This window comes from Hemitrygon akajei, chromosome 24 (assembly GCF_048418815.1).
Source record: "Hemitrygon akajei chromosome 24, sHemAka1.3, whole genome shotgun sequence".
NCBI lineage: Eukaryota > Metazoa > Chordata > Chondrichthyes > Myliobatiformes > Dasyatidae > Hemitrygon > Hemitrygon akajei.
The window spans coordinates 47,849,992-47,870,044 of NC_133147.1; the positions used below are offsets into that span (position 1 = coordinate 47,849,992).

The 20,053-nt window shown below is 46.2% G+C and overlaps 1 protein-coding gene and 1 long non-coding RNA gene across 2 annotated transcripts in view; one reads left to right on the forward strand and one right to left on the reverse strand.

Moving 5' to 3' along the window:
• The window catches only part of LOC140716062 (ubiquitin-like modifier-activating enzyme 1), a 60,624-nt gene extending 56,376 nt beyond the window's left edge, over nt 1-4,248 (reverse strand). The window contains 1 exon segment of the mRNA XM_073028748.1: nt 4,141-4,248. The gene's annotated coding sequence lies outside the window, so the exon portion shown is untranslated.
• Nucleotides 4,249-4,538: 290 nt separating this feature from the next.
• On the forward strand, nt 4,539-12,952 carry LOC140716063 (uncharacterized). The gene is made up of 3 exons (XR_012096234.1): nt 4,539-4,942; nt 6,694-6,895; nt 12,846-12,952. It is a non-coding gene; the product is annotated as an uncharacterized lncRNA (long non-coding RNA).
• Nucleotides 12,953-20,053: the final 7,101 nt, after the last annotated feature.

Sequence of the window (20,053 nt, forward strand, 5' to 3'; positions counted from 1 at the left end):
ACTCCAGAGGATGAAAAGCCCTGGTCTATTCAGTTTCTCCAGAGCACCTAAGCCCTCCAGTCCCAGTAACATTCACATAAATCTTACCTGCATCCTTTCCAAATTTAGTGATACCGTCCCTGTAACACTTGAGAAAAAGTGACTACTCTGTAGCATCTTAACAGATGCTAATGATTTGGAGAAAGGGACTAAGTGCAATGTATCAAAGTTTGCTGATGACACAAAGATGGGAGGGAGTGTAATGAGTGCGGAGGACATTGAAACCCTGCAGGGGGACGTAGATAGGCTGAGTGATTGGGCAGACATTTGGCAGATGAAATATAATACTGACAAATGTGAGGTCTTGCACTTTGGCAGGAAAAATAATAGAGCAAGTTATTATCTAAATGGAGAAAAACTGGAAAGTGCTTCTGTGCAAAGGGATCTGGGGGTCCTGGTGCAGGAAACACAAAAAGTTAGTATGCAAGTGCAGCAGGTGGTCAAGAAGGCCAATGGAAAGCTGGCTTTTATTGCTAGGGGGATGGAGTATAAGAACAGGGAGGTCTTACTGCAGTTGTACCGGGTGTTGGTGAGACCACACCTGGAGTACTGCGTGCAGTTCTGGTGTCCATATTTAAGAAAGGACATACTGGCTCTCGAGGCAGTGCAGAGAAGGTTCACTAGGTTAATTCCGGGGATGGGTGGGTTGATGTATGATGAGAGACTGAGTAGATTGGGACTCTACTCATTGGAGTTCCGAAGAATGAGAGGCGATCTTATTGAAACATATAAGATTGTGAAGGGGCTTGATCGGGTGGATGCAGGGAGAATGTTCCCAATGATGAGTGAAACTAGGACTAGGGGGCATAATCTTAAAATAAGCGGATGCCGTTCCAGGACTGAGATGTGGAGGAATTTCTTCACTCAGAGGTTGGTGGGGCTGTGGAATTTACTGCCCCAGAGAGCTGTGGAAGCTACTACACTCAATAAATTCAAAATGGAGATAGACATTTTCCTGGATAAAAATGGCATTAGGGGATACGGTGAGCGAGCAGGTAAGTGGACATGAGGCTAGGTTTAGATCAGCCATGTGATCTCCTGGACCAGTTTTCGATAGCCTGGATGGATCGGAGAGGAATTTTCCAGATTTTTTCTCCTCAATTGGCAACTCGTTTTTTTTCCCCCCGGGTGATCACATGGGTTTGGGCGGGATGAATAATAAAATAAAATGGGCGGCATGGTGCCCTGTTGCCTTGTGGGATTCAGTAAAAACTAGTTAAGATTGGATCAGCCATGATCTTGTTGAATGGCGGAGCAGGCTTGAGGGGCCGATTGGCCTACTCCTGCTCCTATCTCTTATGTTCTATGAATTGGGAACATTAAAGGGAATGGTTGAGTGGCAGGAGGAGGAGACATGTCTCAGCCAAAGGAAATGCAAGGCCCTCCTTCTTTCCGTGAGCCTGCAGGTCATCCTTGGCAAGGGTAGCACCTGCTGAGTTCCCCCGATCAGGGTCACATGAAGCCGTGGGAGCAGGTGGTTGTATCGGCAGCCAATATGTATCACATCCTGGGTATGCGACCGCTGACGCCAGGCAGACAGTCTCTGGAGTGCATTGATAATGACTGGAGTCATCTGTCTTGTAAAGACACTGCCCAGAAGACAATTGTAGACCACTTCTGTAGAAAAATTTGCCAACAGCCACGGTCATGATCACACACATCATGGCACTTAATGAACGAACGGGAACAAATAATTGTTAGGAAAGGCTTCCTATCCAACTTCAAAAGGGAATATTTGCAAACAACAGACTAAATGCCTACAAGAAAATTAATCTCGGGTTAGTATATGGTGACACATCCGCACCTCACTTTGACAAAACTATGGCTGCATGAGTCTACACTACTGCTAATCTTACAGTCTATGAGCAAAGTCCAATCCATCACTGCATCCATAGTAAATGTTGGTCAATAAATGTTGACAGCCCCACCACAGAGCGATGCAGCACCAAAAACAGGCCACTCGGCCCCAAAAGCAAACCCTTCTGACTATCTACAGCCATCTCTCTTCTGGAATTCTTGCACTCTATGCAACTTTTACTTTCATTCTGAACATAGCTAGCTCCATCACGTGCACTAGCCTCCGTAGTATCTAGGACCTCTTCAAGGAGTGATGCCTCAAAAAGGCAGCGTCTATCATAAAGGACCCACATCATCCAGGACATCCCTTATTCTCAATTCACAGTTTTATTTCTCTCTATTTTAATGTATTGCATTGTAAACTTAAAAGTTCATAACATATGCCAGTGACATTAAACCTGATTCTGAATTCAGTAACAAACTGGGATTATCCAAGAGGCTTCCCGGCAAATTCAACATTATAGTTCATGAACCAGACACACGACAAAGAAGCATTAAATCTCCCTCCTGACTTGCTGCGCACTTGGAATTTCCAGAGAATTTGCTTCTTTAAAAGATTTTTCTTTTGCACCAAGATCATATAACAGTCACTCATTGTTTTCAGATTCTGGACAGTGTAAAATACAGGAAGGTTGCATCAGGAAATCGGGGCATTTCACCCTCAAATAGAAAGTGACCTATTACAAAAGGTTTTCAATAGTTGACACAGCTTAGCTTGCAGAAAGCACACAAAGCTATTAAATAGTCAGGCCTTTTCAGCTCTGGAAAGTTATTGCTCTTTCACTTGCAACCTGCAAACCGTAGAAAATTCCAACATTTTCTCACTTCCCCCCCATCCAAACCAAACACAAACTCCCACCGTCTCAGCGAAAATTGTGGACACCCCCCTCATAAATTGCTGGGCAGAGATGGGTGCATGCGTTTAAAGAGAACTTTAGGAATGGAAGTGTACAGAATGTGGGGGAGGAAAAGAATAACGGTTTGTGGGGAAGCGCGGTGGAGCTGAAGGCCAACACTGTGCTGTGTTCTCAAGGACAGTGCCCTTGATCAGAACAGCTTCCTGACTTTTTCCAGACGGGGATAGTTTGGAAGGAAACATTCCATTGTCAACTCCATGGTGGAGTTAGATGGCATAGGCTCTGCCAAGGTGACACCTGTCAACACTTGCGATCACACTGCCTACGCAGAGCTTGCACATTTCCTGCGGGTATTGCAGCTTATCCCCACATCCACAGTTCCTCAAACTTACCATGAGCCCAATGAACCATCAAAAAAGTGTTATCGTTTTATCTTATTAAACCATCTAGAGTCTATTCCTTCTCACAGCAAAATCCCAACACTCATTTCCATAAGACATAGGAAAAGAATTAGGCTCTTTGGGCCATCATTCGATAATGGCTGATATCGTTTTCTTTTCAACTACATTCTCCTAACATCTCCTCATAACCTTCGATGCCCTTATCAGTCAAGAATCTATCAGTCCCCACTTTAAATATACTCGATGACTCGGTCTCCCTCCACAGCCATCTGTGACAATGAATTCCACAGATTCACCACTCTCTGGCTATTTCAGGAACATCTTTTTCCTCTGCCATTGCACTTCTAAATGGTCCATGAATTCAGGAAGACAACCTTGTTATTCATCCTTTGCACCATTTAAGTTTTTGTAGCTAAACTTCATGTCTTGCACTACGCTGCTGTGAAAGAACAAATTTCAAGACATATGTCAGTGATAATAAGCCTGACTTCGTTGACTCCACTACCGACCCTCACACGCAATGGAGACCACGGCATCCTTTCCTCCCCACTAACCTCATGTCTCAGCAATACAGGACTGACCACGACACACACTCTCTCTACCGTCCCTACAAAATGACTGGTCTCAGTGCATATCCCACCAACACCACCCCTCCAGTCCATCGGCACTGTTGAGTTACGTTCCCAGTCGATCACCCTCCCCTCTTACCACCACCCACACGGTACCAATGGGTTCCTCCTCCCCTCAGTACCGCAAACACCCCATCCCCTGGGTTCTCGACTTCTTCTTTCCCCTCACTCACTCACTCGGGACGGCGAGGCTCCGGGCCTCCCTCTCCCCTCACTTACTCACTCGGGATGGCGGGGCTCCGGGCCTCCCTTTCCCCTCACTCGGAACGGCAGAGCTCCAGGCCTCCCTCTCCCCTCACTTACTCACTCGGGGCAGCGAGGCTCCGGACCTCCCTCTCCCCTCACTCACTCACTCACTCGGTACGGCGGGGGCTCCGGGCCCTCTTCTCTCTCTTTCTCTTGGCGTCCCTCTTCCACCCGCGATCCTGACTCAACAAAACCAAAATGGCGCCGGGGGCCCGCCCTCCGACCCCGGAAGCAGACGCCGCCTGACCTCCCCGCAGCCTCCTCCCCCACCGTAACGCCGAAAAAAAAATCCACTCACCGCCCTCGGAAAGGCTGAGGCGAGGAAAGCGAGGAGGCAAATTAAACTCGTTCCCGGCACCCGTTACCCAACGCTCTCGCCCCCCTCCCACCCCCTTGCCCGGCTCTCTGAGGCGCTTCTCAGGCCCCGCCCCTCCACAAGATGGCGGCCTCCACCTCCTCCCCTCGCGGTGGCCTGCGGCCCTCCTCCTCCATTTACCTTCCCTCCGCCTCCACCGCAGTCGCTCCCTCTGGCTCCTCCTCTCTCACCCGCCCGCTACTCTTTACCACCGCAACTTCCCCTCCTCCGCTCCCCGGGCTTGAAGGCCGCTGCCAGCCGACTGGGACCCTCTGGCGCCGCAGGGGCGGAAGTGACGTCGGCCTGGAACCGTTATTCGCCTCCCCCCCCCCCCTCAAAAGAAAAGCATAGTCTAATTTATCCTTCATCCCGAAACCTTCTTACTATTTGAAATACTGCTTGGGCTGCGGTCCGGGCGCTTGCGCGGTGGAAAATACCCCCTTTAGAGTAAGGAGTTTGGAGTGGCGGGAAAACAAACGAAATGGCTGCGGCCTGAGGCGGAGGGAAGGCGCCCCGGGCTCCGCGTGTGCGGCGACGGCTGAGGCGTCTGGGCGTCCGGTAGGGAAGGAGACGGCGTTGTCTTGTGTGATTAACGCAAAAGGAGAGTGGAGGTCGCGGGGTGAGGGAGTGCGGTGGGAGGAAAGAAGCTCCCAGTCATTGCTGCAAGATGGCGGCGGCGGCGGCGCCGGTGGGGCGCCATCGCCGCAGGAACGAAGGGTGGAGGGGAAATAAACTTCGTGGTGCTCCGGCTGAAGTGGGGCGAAGATAAATGAATTATTATTGTCACATCTACCAAGTTACAGTGGAAAAAGCTTGCTCTCAATAATAAAAGAATAGTTCATTGCACAGTGTATTGAGTTGGTACAGGGTGACACAGTTACATTAACGCAGAACAAAGTGTATGATTCACAAATTAATGGAATTCAGTAGGTCAGGCAGCGTCTTTAAAAGAATAAACGACATTTCATATCGAGACAATCAGGAAGGGTTGAATGTGGTGTATTTAATATAGTGAATAAAAAGGCATTGTAGAGTTTATTCTTGTGAATACTTTATTATGAGTAATGTTAATATCTTTTGAAAGAAGTGTGTAACAGCTACACAGTCCATTGCAGCCAGGCAATAAAGTGCTGAAAAAAGAAGTGAATTACAAGATTATGAGTTCATCTGGTTTATGATCACTATAGAGTATATAGCATTACTGCACAGCCGCAGGCCCGTCAGCCCATTTAGACCATGCCAAACTTATTCTACCTACTCCCATTGATCCACATTAGGACTATAGCCCTCCATACCAGTCCCGTCCCAGTACTTACCCAAACGTCTCGTAAACTTTGCAATTGAACCTGTGCCAATCATTTCCACTGGCACTACCCTCTGAGTAACGAAATTGCTCCTCAGGGTCCCCTTTAAAACTTAACAAACATGCCCTCTTATTATTGCTACCATCATTCAGGAGGTACAGGAGCCTGATGATGCACTCTCAAATGATTCAGGAATGGCTTCTTCCCCTCTGCTATCAGAGTTCTAAATGGGCATCAAACCCATGAAAACTTCCTCACTACCTTTTTGCACTACTTATATAATATAACTTCAAAGTAATTAAAAAATATATAAATGTGTATATGCACAGTTGCAAGAAAATATTTGTGAACCTTTGGAATCACCTGGTTTTCTGAATTAATTACTCATAAAGTGTGGTCTGATTTTCATCCAAGCCCCAATAATAGACAAGCACAATCTGCCTAAACTAACAACACACAAACAATTGTACTTCTTCTCGTCAGTACCAAGTACACCATTAAAACAATCACAGTCTGGGTCAAAAACTCTCCGGGGTAATTCCTTTTGCAAAAGCTATCTGGAGACTGGTGTTCGAATCAATGAAATGAGATTGCAGATGTCAGTTGTACAGGTGCCCTGCCCTATAAAATAAGACACACAAAGTCAGGTTACTGACAGAGTCTGCTCTTCTCAAGAAAGATCTGTCTATGTGCACTATGCCTTGATCATAACAACTTTCAGATGACCTTAGAAGATGAAATGTAGAGATGCATGAAGTTGGAAAAGGCGACAAAAGCATTTCTAAAGACCTGAGTGTTCATCAGTCCACAGTAAGAGAAATTGTCTACAAATGTTGGATATTCAGTACTGTTCCTACTCTCCTTAGGAGTGGACATCCTGCAAAGATCACACCAAGAGCACAACGCACAGTGCTGAAGGAGGTAAAAATTGACCCAAGGGTAACAGCAAATGACCTGCAGAAATCCAGAATTTGCTAAAGTCTCTGTTTGTGTGTACATTTTTAGAAAAACACTGAACAAGAATGGTGATCTTGGAAGGACACCACAGAGGAAACCACTGCTCTGCAAAAATAAACATTGCTGCATGTCTCAAGTTTGCAAAAGACCTGGATGTTCCACAACACTTCTGGGACAATGTTCAGTGGTAGAGAAGACAAAAGCTGAACTTTTTGGCAGAAATGCCACCACTACATTTGGAGAAAAAAAGGTAATTGCACACCAAATATTAAATAAAACCTGATCCCAACTGTGAAGCATGGTGGGAGGAGCATCATGGTTTGGGGCTGCTTTGCCTGGACAGCTTGAAATTGTTGAGAGAACAATAAATTCAAATTTGTATCGATGTTTTACAGAGGAATGTCTGGGTAGCAGTCTGTCACCTGAAGCTTAAAAGAATAGACAATAGACAATTCGGCTCTTCGAGCCTGCACCGCCATTTTGAGATCATGGCTGATCATCTACTATCAATACCCAGTTCCTGCCTTGCCCCCATATCCCTTGATTCCCCTATCCATAAGATACCTATCTAGCTCCTTCTTGAAAGCATCCAGAGAATTGGCCTCCACTGCCTTCCGAGGCAGTGCATTCCAGACGCCCACAACTCTCTGGGAGAAGAAGTTTTTCCTTAACTCTGTCCTAAATGACCTACCCTTAATTATCAAACCATGCCCTCTGGTACTGGACTCTCCCAGCATCTGGAACATATTTCCTGCCTCTATCTTGTCCAATCCCTTAATAATCTTAGATGTTGCAATCAGATCCCCTCTCAATCTCCTTAATTCCAGCGTGTACAAGCCCAGTCTCTAACCTCTCTGCGTAAGACAGTCCTGACATCCCAGGAATTAACCTTGTGAATCTACGCTGCACTTCCTCTACAGCCAGGATGTCCTTCCTTAACCCTGGAGACCAAAACTGTACACAATACTCCAGGTGTGGTCTCACCAGGGCCCTGTACAAATGCAAGAGGATTTCCTTGCTCTTGTACTCAATTCCCTTTGTAATAAAGGCCAACATTCCATTAGCCTTCTTCACTGCCTGCTGCACTTGCTCATTCACCTTCAGTGACTGATGAACAAGGACTCCTAGATCTCTTTGTATTTCTCCCTTACCTAACTTTACACCGTTCAGATAATAATCTGCCTTCCTGTTCTTACTCCCAAAGTGGATAACGTCACACTTATTCACATTAAATGTCATCTGCCAAGTATCTGCCCACTCACCCAGCCTATCCAAGTCACCCTGAATTCTCCTAACATCCTCATCACATGTCACACTGCCACCCAGCTTAGTATCATCAGCAAACTTGCTGATGTTATTCTCAATGCCTTCATCTAAATCATTAACATAAATTGTAAACAGCTGTGGTCCCAATACCGAGCCCTGTGGCACTCCACTAGTCACCACCTGCCATTCCAAGAAACACCCATTCACCGCTACCCTTTGCTTTCTATCTGCCAACCAGTTTTCTATCCATGTCAATGTCTTCCCCCAATGCCACAAACTTTGATTTTACCCACCAATCTCCTATGTGGGACCTCATCAAATGCCTTCTGAAAATCGAGGTACACTACATCCACTGGATCTCCCTTGTTTAACTTCCTGGTTACATCCTTGAAAAACTCCAATAGATTAGTCAAGCATGATTTACCCTTGGTAAATCCATGCTGGCTCGGCTCAATCCTATCACTGCTATCTAGATATGCCACATTTTCATCTTTAATAATGGACTCTAGCATCTTCCCCACTACTGAAGTTAGGCTGACAGGTCGATAGTTCTCTGTTTTCTCCCTCCCTCCTTTCTTAAAAAGTGGGATAACATTAGCCATTCTCCAATCCTCAGGAACTGATCCTGAATCTAAGGAACATTGGAAAATTATTACCAATGCATCTGCAATTTCCAGGGCCACCTCCTTTAGTACCCTAGGATGCAGACCATATGGACCTGGGGATTTGTCAGCCTTCAGTCCCATCAGTCTACTCATCACCATTTCCTTCCTAATGTCAATCTGTTTCATTTCCTCTGTTACCCTATGTCCTTGGCCCATCCATACATCTGGGAGATTGCTTGTATCTTCCTTAGTGAAGACAGATCTAAAGTACTTATTAAATTCTTCTGCCATTTCTCTGTTTCCCTTAACAATTTCACCCAATTCATTCTTCAAGGGCCCAACATTGTTCTTAACTATCTTCTTTCTCGTCACATACCTAAAAAAGCTTTTGCTATCCTCCTTTATATTCCTGGCTAGCTTGCGTTCGTACCTCATTTTTTCTCCCCGTATTGCCTTTTTAGTTAAGTTCTGTTGTTCCTTAAAAATTTCCCAATCATCTGTCCTCCCACTCACCTAAGCTCTGTCATACTTCCTTTTTTTTAATGCTATGCAATCTCTGACTTCCTTTGTCAACCACATTGCCCCTTTCCCCCCTTTGAATCCTCCGGGGGATGAACTGATTTTGCACCTTGTGCATTATTCCCAAGAATACCTGCCATTGCTGTTCCACTGTCTTTTCTGCTAGGATATCCGTCCAGTTAACTTTGGCCAGCTCCTCCCTCATGGCTCCATAGTCTCCTTTGTTCAACTGCAACACTGACACCTCCGAGCTGCCCTTATCCTTCTCAAATTGCAGATAAAAACTTATCATATTATGATCACTACCTCCTAATGGCTCCTTTACTGCAAGATCGCTTATCAAATCCTGTTCATTACATAACACTAAATCCAGAATAGCCTTGTCCCTGGTCGGCTCTCGTACAAGCTGTTCCAAGAATGCATCCCTTAGGCACTCTACAAACTCCCTATCCTGGGGTCCAGCACCAACCTGATTCTCCCAGTTCACCTGCATGTTGAAATCCCCCATAACTACTGCAACATTACCTTTGCCACATGCCAACGTTAACTCCCTATTCAACTTGCACCCAATATCCATGCTACTGTTTGGTGGCCTATAGACAACACCCATTAGGGTCCTTTTGCCCTTACTGTTCCTCAATTCTATCCACACAGACTCTACTTCACCTGATCCTATGTCCCCCCTTGCAAAGTACTGAATCTCATTCCTCACCAACAGGGCCACCCCACCCCCTCTGCCCACATTTCTGTCCCTACGATAGCATGTATACCCTTGTACGTTCATTGTTGGATGATGCAACAAGACAAAGATCTGAAACACAAGAGTAAATCAACCACAGAATGGTTTAAAAAGAAGAAAATTCATGTTTTGGAATGGCTAAGTTGGAGTCTAGACCTTACCCAATTGAGATGTTGTGGCATGAACTGAAGGTATCCCTGATATATTGATGAACTGAAACAGTTTTGTATGGAGGAATGGTCTCAAATTCCTCCTCTCTGTTGTGCAAGTCCGTTCAGCAGCTACTGGAAATGTTTGGTAGAGGTTATTGCCGCTAAAGGAGGTTCTACCAGTTATTAAATCAAAGGGTTCACATACTTTTTCCAGCCTGGACTGTGAATGGTTAAACAATAAAGACATGAAATTGTTTGTGTACTTTTAGGCAGATTGTGTTTTTAATACTTTAGTACTTGTGATTATACATTTAGGCAAATTGTTTTGTCTATTATCGTGACTTAGATGAAGGTCAGACCACATTTTATGAGTAATTAATGCAGAAAACCAGGTGATTGCAAAGGGTTCACAAACTTTTTCTTGAAAATGTGTGTATATATACTGTAATTCGATATTGCAATATACAGCTGCCACATAACAAATTACGACATATGCCAATGATATTAAATCTGATTCTGAAACCTTTCACCTTTAACCCAGGACATCTAGTTCTAGTTTCACTCAACCTCAGTGGTAAATGCCTGCTTGCATTTACCCACCTATACCCCTCATAATTTTATCAAATCTCCCTTCATCCTCCTGTGCTCTAGAGAATGAAGTCCTGACCTATTCAACCTTTCCCCCTAACTCAGGCCCTCAAGACCTGACAACATCCTTGTTAATGTTCTTTTGAAATTGAAATATCTTTATTGTCATTGCATAGTACAACTTGTCATGCACCAATACAGCGAAAATGAGTTTGCAACTCTCGTACTAAAACAACAAATAAAATAAATAAACAATAAACAAAATCGAGTAACCAGCCAGTACAATCAATGTCTGGCAGTACAAAAGCGCAACTCAGATGCATGACAGCCATAAAACCAGTATTAAAAGTAGCAATGTAACAAATTTATGGATGATGCTTGATCGATTGGTTCAGAGCATTTGTAGCTCTGGGGAAAAAGCTATTTTTCAGTCTGGAAATGTGGGTATAGAAAATCTTATTTTTACGTCTGCCAGATGGAAGAAGTTCAAACAGATGATTGCATGTGTGTGTGTGTGTGCTGTCCTTACAGATGCTTGTAGCTTTCCTTAGGCAGCGTGAGCTGTAGGTGTCCTCCAGGGCTGGGAGCTGTGTCCCGATGATCTTCTGTGCGCTGGAGACGACCTGCTGAAGTGCTTTCCCATCAGCTGCTGTACAGCTGAGACGCCACACAGAGAGGCAGTATGTTAAGATGCTCTCTATGGTGCGGCGGTAAAAGGTCACCAGCATCTGTTCAGGTGGACCAACTTTCTTCAGCAATCTGAGGAAGAACAAGTGTTGCTGTGCTTACTTAACTATTGTCGTGGGGTTAGTGGACCATGTAAGGTCGTCTGAGATGTGTGTTCCCAGAAACCTGAAACTGGACACTCTCTCCACTATGTCTCCGTTAATGTAGACTGGAGCGATGACATGAAGTTCATTGTTCATCAGGGCAAGGACATAAAATTACCATAATTTACAAAATAAATTGTATCGCGAGCAAAAGCATCGGAGAGACACCGAAGCTAGTGGAGATAGAAGATATATCAACACTAATGGAGGAAGAGTACACTGGAGAGGACGCTTCCAATTGCGGGAGAGACTAGGACCAGGGTACTGTGAAAAATGTCATACACACACACACACACACACACACACACACACACACACACACACACACACACACACACACACACACACACACACACACACACACACGCACGCACGCACGTTTGTCAACATGGAGCGGAGAGCAAGTCTGTAAATCCGGCGGGAGCAAAGGATGTTGGGAATGGGGAGTGCTGTGGGACAAGTGGCTGGGAAGGACTGCCAGGGACGGAGAGATGGGGTTGGCATCGGAGCAAGCTCACCCAGCTGTAGCTGATCATTACCGAATGCCTCTCTTCCCCTTTTCCCAACCATGACTCCCCTCTCCCTGTCCCCTTCCCACTCTCAGTCCACAATAGAACTTTGAGCGAAGGGCTGTGTTATCGAAGTGTTTAACATATACGGTAATGGTCTTTTCCCTGGGGAGGCAAGTCCTAAATGATGGGGCATAGGTTTAGGGCAGGGGTTAATGGTAGGGGTCCATGGCATAGAGAAGGTTAGGATGAGCTATAGCTCGGTGCCAAAGACGTTTACACAGTACTGCAGTGATTTTATGTGTCACACTGTACTGCTGCTGTGACAAAAATAGGCAAATTTCATGACACACGTGAGTGATGATAAACCTGATTCTGATATGGGTCTCTATTGTGGACTGAGAGTGGGGAGGTTCCTCTCCTTACAGGCAGCCGTTAAACAAAGAGACCCCAAAATAACCCATTAAAAAATAAAGAAATGCTAAAATGTGCAGCGGGAGAGAAGAAAAACACGAATCAAGTGAAGGATAAAAGTAAGCAAGTAGCATTCAGAACTTACGGAAGACGTGAAGCCAGGTACCACTGCAGTCGGAGCAGGCCGCAGCCTCAGTTCAGTGCAGAGGGTGTGCTCTCTGTTACTAAACTTCCCCCAACATCCTCTCCAAATCCACTCGATCAACATTCAACAGGTTTCAATGAGATTCCCCCCTTTCTTCTAAATCCCAGAGAGTTAAGCCCATGAGCTGTCAATCACTTCTCCATTCCCGGAACAGAAAACACAAAAAGGTTTTCCAGAACACAGGTACAATTCCTATCAACTAAAAAGACCTACCCACAAGCTGAGACAAACGAGTTGGTCCGACACAGAAACTGAAGATGGAGGAACGGACTCGAGTTTCTTCCGCGGTTCTTCTTGATGTTGCTTACCCCGTTCCTAATAAGCCTGAATTGCCCTCTGCATTTACACCCTTTCTGTCCCACTTCACGTACAGGACATTCCCTCAGATACAGTCGGCCCTCCGCGTCCACGGATTCAACCAACTGTGGATTGGGATCGGAAAAGTAAAACGGAAGTTCGCTCTTCAGCACTCGTTGTTCGGGCATGTACAGACTTTTTTTTCTTGTCATTATTCCCTAAACATTACAGTATAACAAGTATTTACATAGCATTTACATTGTATTAGGTATTATAAGTAATCTAGAGATGATTTAAAGTACACGGGAGGACGTGCGACCCCGGTACGGGGACCTCCAGCCCTTACCTTTACACTGGTGTGTTGCAATAATTTTATATGTTCATACAAGGAAAACATGCACTGCGTGTTTAATATCCAAACGTTACTTAAAATGTTATGATGCTATTGACTTATAAGTGAGTTATAATTGACTTATCACTATATTTATGCGAGGAAAATATGCACTGTGTGTTTAACATTAAATTCGTTAGATAAACCCTTTTAGAAACGAAATTGCGTGTATTAGCCACTTATAAGTGACTTATAGTTGACTTAGCCGGACGAAGCTGAGGATGTTCCACGAGGCTGTGGTGGCCAGTGCTATCATGTTTGCTGTTGTGTGCTGGGGCAGCAGGCTGAGGGTAGCAGACACCAACAGAATCAACAAACTCATTCGTAAGGCCAGTGATGTTGTGGGGGTGGAACTGGACTCTCTGACGGTGGTGTCTGAAAAGAGGATGCTGTCCAAGTTGCATGCCATCTTGGACAATGTCTCCCATCCACTCCATAATGTACTGGTTAGGCACAGGAGTACATTCAGCCAGAGACTCATTCTGATGTAACACTGAGCGTCATAGGAAGTCATTCCTGCCTGTGGCCATCAAACTTTACAACTCCTCCCTCAGAGTGTCAGACACCCTGAGCCAATAGGCTGGTCCTGGACTTATTTCCACTTGGCATGATTAACGTATTATTATTTAATTATTGATGGTTTTATATTGCTATATTTCTACACTATTCTTGGTTGGTGCGGCTGTAACGAAACCCAGTTTCCCTCGAGATCAATAAAGCATGTCTGTCTGTCTCTCTGTTGTCACCTATATTCCGGCCGTGATTAACGCCCGCACCCCCCCACTCCCCCCCACCCCCCGTCGGCCGGTCCGCAAGAATATTGTCAATATTAAATTGGTCCGCGGTTCAGAATAGGTTGGTGACCCCTGATTTATAGGACATGTCAATTAGGAAATTGGGATATATTATATTTTTTGTGTGACTGTATGCTTACTGTTTATGTGGTGTGTATGACTGTTGGTACAATGTTTTTCACCTGTCCTGGAGGGACACTGTTTTCTGTGGGTGTATTGATGGATGTTCATGTATGGTTGAATGATCATTACACCTGGACTTCAACGAACCAACTGAAGAGTCACCAAGTCCATTGGAACCAACCCATTGTCTTATAGGCTTCCAACTCTAAACAGTGATAATGCAGGTGTTGTGGGTTTCCACAGGCAAAGCGTCTGCTCATGGGCCGTTTGTCCTACTCCCATCGGGGAGTGTCCAGGACCTCCAGACTCAAAAACAGTTACCTCCCCCGAGCAGTATGGCTGATCAACACCTCCACCACCACTTCATCATTTCCAGCCTCGCCTCACTTCATAGAGTCATAGGGAAGTACAGCACAGAAGCAGGCCCTGTGGCCCAGCTAGTCCATGTCAAAGCATATAAATTGCCGGCTCCTACTCCTATTGACCTTCGCTGGGACCATAGGCCTCCCTACCCCTACCATCCATATATCTATCCAAACTTTGCTTAACGTCGAAATCGAGCTCACGCGCACTACTTCTGCTGGCAGCTCGTTCTCATGACCCACTGAGTGAAGGAGTTCCCCTTCATGTTCACCTTTCACCCTTAACCCATGACCTCTCCCTGCCGACCTCAGTGGGAAAAGCCTGCTTGCATTTGCCCTGTCTGTACACCTCATAATCTTGTTGATCTCTATCAAATCTCCGCTCATCTTTCTACATTTCCCCGATGGATGGAGGCTGAAGTCGACGAGAGCGGAGGCCGGGCGGGTGTTTGGCGCCGTCTGACCGACCTTCCTCTCCCTCTAGCTAGCTGCTGTCAGAGGGAAGTGCAGGATTCTTGAAATCCACGTTGCTAGGATTGACCGGCCATGGACTCGTTCTCGGGGACTCTGAGGTTCATGTAGCACGCGCTTTTGGATTCCAGTTACCCTTCTGTTGTTGCTTGTAACGGTTTGATGGGGGTGATCGATGCAGACTGGGGCTCTTTGGCAAATAGTGCAGGGGTCCCCAACCTTTTTTGCACCGCAGAGCGGTTTGATATTCACAATATTCTGGCGGACTGGCCAACTGGTGGGGGAGAGGGGTGTTAATCACGACCGGAATATAGGTGATAAGTCAACTAAGTCACTTACAAGAGGCTAATACACGTAATTTCATTTCTAAAAGGGTTTATCTAACAAATTTAATATTAAACACACAGCGCATATTTTCCTTGTATGAGCATATAAAATCATTGCAACGCACCAATATCACTGAATCAATGGGAGCCCTGGGCTTGTTTCTCTGCAACAAGGCGGTCCCATCGAGGGGTGACGGGAGACAGCGATACTCGAAGGGGGTTCCTTATGTCCAGTCTATTCCGCAATTTAGTTTTCGTCGCATTCGTCGCAGAAAACCCCGCTTCGCAGAGATATGATGTTGGAAATGGAAGCAACGTTTTCAGTGCTTTCGTGGCTGTCTCAGGATATTCAGCCTTGACTTTGATCCAGAATGCCGGCAGAGATGTCAGGTCAAACATACTTCTCAGCCCGCCATCACTCGCAAACTCGAGGAGATGATCTTCTTCCTGCGCAGGCATGGATGACACGTGGGTCATGACCTCGCGTGTGTTCAAGTTCCAACCGCGGGCGTGACAGGGAATGAGGAAAGGTGCAGCTGACCTCATAGCGTTTCATATCGCCAAATCACACCGTTTCCTCACGGCCCGGGAGCACATGCTTCGCGGCCCGGTGGTTGGGGACCACTGATATAGCGGGCCTGCAGAGGGCTAGCGGCCTGACACTGGATTGAACTAAACTGAATCCTAGTGATTCCCGGTTTGAAGTTTGGTATTCTACGTGACGTTGTGCAAGTTGTTCTCTTTTCATGCGTTTGGTGTTCAATGTTTTCTTGAACGAGCTCCTTGGCGTTTCTTCATTTCCGTGGGAAGGCGAATCTCAACAGTGTATTCTGTATACCTACTTCGGTACTGAACATGCTTTGAACCGCTGACGAAGATCGTCGTGGGGCGACCGTGAGAAATGGCGAAGAATCGTGGACACGGCTCGGCGCGCGACGGAATCCAGCTCCCCCTCCGTGGACTCTGTCTGAACTCCTCGCTGTCTCGGTCAAGCAGCCGGTGTAATCAAAAACCCCACCCGCCCCAAACATTCCCTCTTCTCCCCCCCTTCCCATGGACAGAAGATGCAAAAGCCCGAAAGCACGTGCCAACAGGCTCAAGGACAGCTTCTACCCCCCCCCCCCCCCCACCTCACCGTTATCGGACTCCTGAACGGACCTCTTGTACAGTGAGACAGATTCTCGGCCTCACAATCTACCTCATCTTGATCTTGACCCGTATCATTTGGCGTCACTGTACTGTCTCAGCAGCTGTTACACTTTATTCTGCATTCTGTCTTTGGTTGACCTTGTTCTATCTCAACGCACTGTGTAAGGATTCGATCTGCATGAACAGTATGCAGGACAGGCTTCTGACTGTGTGTCTGTCCATGTGACCAATACTAAACCAATTCACTAAAACCGATGTAAACGACCCTCCATTATCCTATAGTCCCCTGCGCCCGGCCATTCTGAATCTGAATCAGGTTTAACATCACCGGCGAATGTCACAGTGAAATTTGTTGTTATGTAGCAGCAGTACATTGTAATACAAAATAAAAACTGTAAATATATATATTAAGAAGTTAAATTGAATAAGTAGTGCAAAAAATGTAGTGAGGTAGTGTTCATGGGTTCAATGTCCATTCAGAAATCGGATGTCGGAGGGGGAGAAGCTGTTCCTGAATCACTGAGTGTGTGCCTTCAGGCCCCTGTACCTCCTCCCTGATGGAAACCGTGGAAGAGCTGAGGGGGAGGGAGCGGTTGGGACTTGCTGCGGTGGCAGAGGTGGGGAGCCTGTCTCAGCAGCTGCTGGGGCATTAGAGTGTGGCCTAAAACCTTTGTGAAGGGCATCTCAGTCTCCCTCCAACTCACCCTGTCAGTTCCGGCCACAGCGCTGCCCCTCAGTTTAACCCCTTTCTTCAGCAGCTCTTTGTCTCTCGTCCCTCTCCCCCATCACCCTATTCCCCTGCTTCCTCTCCTTATTTCCTCCTCCCCAGCAACTCACACACCTACCCTCTCCCCTCAACCCCCTCTGTCAAAGCTCTAGATTCTCCCCTCCTCTCTCCACCCCATCCTACACTTTTACCCCTCTCCTCACTTTTCTTCTCTCCGCTCCTGCCCTTCCACTCTACCTTACACCCTTTCCTCCCCTAACTTGCTCTTCATTCATCCCTCCTCTCTCCTCCTCCTTCCCTTTCACCCTCCTCCCCTCTGACCCCCAAATTCTCTTCCCCACTCTCTCCTCTCTTCCCCTCCCCCACTCTCTCCTCTCTTCCCCTCCCCACTCTCTCCACTCTTCCCCCTCCCCCACTCTTCCCCTCCCCCACTCTCTCCACTCTTCCCCTCCCCCACTCTCTCCTCTCTTCCCCCTCCCCCACTCTCCTCTCTTCCCCCTCCCCACTCTCCTCTCTTCCCCTCCCCCACTCTCTCCTCTCCTCCCCTCCCCCTCCCCCACTTTTTCCCTAACTTACCCCCTCTCCCCCACTCTTGCCCCTCTTCCCCCTCTTTCGCCTACAGTAACTTCCCCCTCTCTCCTTCTCCCATTTCTCTCCCTTCCCTCCCCTCTTTCCCTTCTCCTCTCCCCCACACCCCTTTCTCTCTCTGTTCTCCCCACTCTCTCCCTTACCCTCTCCTATAATGAACAAAGCGGATGAGCTTAGAGCGTGAATCAGTACTTGGAGCTATGATGTTGTGGCCCTTACTTGGATGTCTCAGGGACAGGAATGGTTACTTCCAGTGCCAGGCTTTAGATGTTTCAGAAACGACAGGGAGGGAGGCAAAAGAGGTGGGACGTGGCACTGTTGATCAAAGATAGTGTCACGGCTGCAGAAAAGGAGGAAGTCATGGAGGGATTGTCTGCTGAGTCTCTGTGGGTGGAGGTTAGGAACAGGAAGGGGTCAATATCTCTATTGGGTTTTTTTTGTAGACCACTCAATAGTAACAGGGACATCGAGGAGCAGATAGGGAGACAGATTCTGGAAAGGTCTAATAATAACAGGGTTGTTGTGGTGGGAGATTTTAATTTCCTAAATATCGATTGGCATGTTCCTAGAGCAAGGGGTTTAGATGGGGTGGAGTTTGTTAGGTGTGTTCAGGAAGGATTCTGGACACAATATGTAGATAAGCCTACAAGAGGAGAGGCTGTACTTGATCTGGTATTGGGAAATGAACCTGGCCAGGTGTCAGGTCTCTCAGTGGAAGAGCATTTTGGAGATAGTGATCATAATTCTATCTCCTTTACAATAGCATTGGAGGGGGATCGGAAGTTAGGAAAGTGTTTAATTGGAGTAAGTGGAAAATGTGAGGCTATCAGTCAGGAACTTGAAAGCGTAAATTGGGAACAGATGTCCTCAGGGAAATGTATGGAAAGAATGTGGCAAATGTTCAGGGGATATTTGTGTGGAGTTCTGCATAGGTATGTTCCAGTGAGACAGGGAGAGGACGGTAGGGTACAGGAACCGTGGTGTACAAAGGCTGTTGTAATTTTGGTTGAGAAGAAAAGAAGATCTTTCAAAAGGTTCAAAAAACTAGGTAATGATAGAGATCAAGATGATTATAAGGCTAGCAGGAAGGAAGGGGGAGCGTTTGCTACTGCTGTTCAGGAGGATTTAAACTAATGTGGCAGGGGGATGGGAACAAATGCAGAGAGACAGAGGGGTTTAAAATGAGGGTAGAAGCAAAAAGTAGTAAGGTGAAAAGTAAAAGTGGCAGGCAGGCAAATCCAGGGCAAAAAGGGCCACTTTTCAACATAATTGTATAAGGGCTAAGAGTGTTGTAAAAACAAGCCTGAAGGCTTTGTGTGTCAATGCCAGGAGCATTCGTAACAAGGTGGATGAATTGAATGTGCAGATAGTTATTAATGAATATGATATAATTGGGATCACAGAGACACGGCTCCAGAGTGACCAAGAATGGGAGCTCAACATCCAGGGATATTCAATATTCAGGAGGGATAGACAGGAAAGAAAAGGAGGTGGGGTAGCATTGCTGGTTAGAGAGGAGATTAACGCAATAAAAAGGAAGGACATTAGCCTGGAGGATGTGGAATCGATATGGGTAGAGCTGCATAACACTAAGGGGCAGAAAACGCTGGTGGGAGTTGTGTACAGGCCACCTAACAGTAGTAGTGAGGTTGGGGATGGCATTAAACAGGAAATTAGAAATGCTTGCAATAAAGGAACAGTAGTTATAATGGGTGACTTCAATCTACATATAGATTGGGTGAACCAAATTGGTAAGGGTGCTGAGGAAGAGGATTTCTTGGAATGTATGCGGGATGATTTTCTGAACCAACATGTCGAGGAACCAACTAGAGAGCAGGCCATTCTAGATTGGGTATTGAGCAATGAGGAATGGTTAGTTAGCAATCTTGTCGTGTGAGGCCCCTTGGGTAAGAGTGACCATAATATGGTGGAATTCTTCATTAAGATGGAGAGTGACATAGTTAATTCAGAAACAAAGGTTCTGAACTTAAAGAAGGGTAACTTTGAAGGTATGAGCCGTGAATTAGCTAAGATAGACTGGCAAATGATACTTAAAGGGTTGACGGTGGATATGCAATGGCAAGCATTTAAAGATCGCATGGATGAACTACAGCAATTGTTCATCCCAGTTTGGCAAAAGAATAAATCAGGGAAGGTAGTGCACCCGTGGCTGACAAGGGAAATTAGGGATAGTATCAAGTCCAAAGAAGAAACATATAAATTAGCAAAAAAAAGCGGCACACCTGAGGACTGGGAGAAATTCAGAGACCAGCAGAGGAAGACAAAGGGCTTAATTAGGAAAGGGAAAAAAAATTATGAGAGAAAGCTGGCAGGGAACATAACAACTGACTGT